Raw genomic sequence first — 2,500 nt, forward strand, 5'->3', positions numbered from 1 at the left:
AAGGTAACCCCACAGCCCAGTCATGATTAGAGTGTTCCAACAGAACCTCAATCATGACCAAACGGCACAAGACTTGCTTTTGCAAAGTGCTCGTGCCGAGGGTTGTGATATTCTGATTATCTCGGACCCCTATTGGGTGCCGAATAATAACAGCAATTGGGTTACCGATACCACTGGTCGGGTAGCAGTGGTATCAGTTGGGGACTATCCTTTTCAGCGCATCATTGACAACCAACGCGAGGACTTCGTTGTGGTCGAGATGCGGGGAATCGTTTTTTGTTCTGTCTACCTACCACCCGTGGGTTCCGATTTGACTGTCGAGGAGTACAAACGCAAATGGACCGAAATCGTGTCTGTACTTCCACGGAATCGGGACACCGTGATCGGGGGTGATGTAAACGCCTGGTCAGGTGCATGGGGGATGGAGCGGAGGCCAAACGACGGGGAAAGGGTATCTAGGGGGGGAGTTGTGATGGATGCGGCGGCTGCTCTGGGATTGGTTCTCCTGAACCAGGGCAACCAGAGCACTTGGATTGGGGCAAATGGTCGCAACTCCATCGTGGACGTATCCTTTTGCAGCCCCTCCTTGGTAGGGGACAACAATTGGCGCGTGTGTGACGAAACCCCAAGTGACCACAATACTATCAAGTTTGTGGTCGGCAGGGTTCCGAGGCAGCGCGCCAACAACGAGGTACACTCAGCAGCGAATGGGGGAAGGTGGTCCACAAGATTCTTCGACAAGGATTTGTTCGTTGAAATCTTGAGGGACCAGGACATTTTTGGGCATGTTGCTACGCCAGAGGAGCTTACCCAGGCCATCACGGTGGCCTGTGATGGCACCATGCCTAGGCAACCCCCAAGGCGACAGGGCCGGCGGCCAGTTTATTGGTGGACGTCCGAGATTGATCGGTTGCGCAGCCATTATCACGGAATGAAACGGCGGTTCAACCGGGCCCGGACCGAGGAGCAGCGCGAGGAAAGGCGTCAAATGAAGTCGGACGCACGCGCTGCCCTGGAACGGGCCATCAAGCTCAGCAAGGACCAACACAAGCAGGATCTGCCGGAACAATTGGAACCGCACGGCTTTGGCCCTGCTTACCAAATCCGCAAGCAGCAGTGGGAAGGAGCTCGGGTTCCGATGGAACGGGATGCCAACAAGCTCCAGTTCATCGTGAATGAGCTCTTTCCCGATCGTCCCCCGATGGAGTGGCCCGAGACGGAAGTAGGTGAGGATCCACAGGATCCGGTCTCGGAGGAGGAGTTGGCGGAAGAGTTGAAGGAAATTGCCCGCTCACTCAACCCCAAGAAAGCTCCGGGGGACGACAATATTCCAAATATGGCTGCAGCTGCGGCAATTCTGGCTTTTCCGGAAGTTTTTGCCAAAAGCTACAAGCAGCTACTGGAGGCAGGCACTTTTCCCGACGCATGGAAGCGGCAACAACTGGTGCTGCTTACCAAGTCGGGAAAACCACCTGGGGAGCCCTCGTCATACCGGCCAATTTGTTTGCTGAGTGTGCTGGGGAAAATTTTAGAGCGGTTGATTCAGCGGAGGCTGACAACCCATCTGGAGTCGACCGGGGGACTTTCGGACGCCCAGTACGGTTTCCGTAAAGGGCGTTCAACCGTTGATGCCATCACTCGGGTGATGGACAATGGTAAAGTCGCTCTAGACAAAAAGCGAAAGGGGGATCGTCTCTGTGCGGTGGTAACGGTGGACGTCCGGAATGCCTTTAACTCGGCAAACTGGACAGCGATCGGCCAAGCTCTGCAGCGTAAAAACACTCCGCCTTATTTGCAGGCGTTGCTGCGGAACTATTTCATTGGCCGAACGCTCCACTATGATACGGATGAAGGAGTAGTGTCGAGGACTGTATCTGCTGGCGTTCCTCAGGGTTCGGTTCTAGGACCAACACTTTGGAACGTCATGTACGACGACCTACTCCGCTTGCCGCTCGAAGGACTACGAGCGGACATCATCGGGTTCGCTGACGACGTGGCCTTCACATTTTTGGGAAGGACCACGGAACAGGTCAGCGCATTAGCAACGGCTAACCTGGAGAGGATCGAGCGGTGGCTGCAAGGAGTCGGTTTGGAACTTGCCCACCAAAAGACCGGGTTCATGATCTTTTGTACCCATCATGTCCCGCAGCTCGCAGAGCTTCAAGCGGGCGGTCACTCGATCCAATCCACGGAAACGCTGAAGTACCTGGGAGTGGACCTCTGCCGCAAACAGCACCACAGCCGGCATCTGGAGAAGGTGGTCAATAAGGCTTCACGGATTACGAACGCCTTGACCTGCCTAATGCCGAATAAGCGTGGTCCTAAGAGCCGCAGTAGGAGACAGCTCGTAAACGTCGGCAACAGTATCATCCGATACGGAGTTGCCACCTGGGGGCGATGGGTGCTCGACAAGGAAACCCATCGCAAATCGGTCCAAAGGGCGCATCGACCGGGGGCTCTCCGAGTCGCCAGCGCCTTCCAGACCGTGTCTTATGATGCC

At 55.5% G+C, this 2,500-nt stretch overlaps 1 pseudogene; it reads left to right on the forward strand.

The window, feature by feature from the left end:
- The window catches only part of LOC125907841 (large subunit ribosomal RNA), a 9,097-nt pseudogene that overhangs the window by 4,020 nt on the left and 2,577 nt on the right, over nt 1-2,500 (forward strand).

Source organism: Anopheles coluzzii, assembly GCF_943734685.1.
Source record: "Anopheles coluzzii chromosome X unlocalized genomic scaffold, AcolN3 X_unloc_27, whole genome shotgun sequence".
Taxonomy (NCBI): Eukaryota; Metazoa; Arthropoda; class Insecta; order Diptera; family Culicidae; genus Anopheles; species Anopheles coluzzii.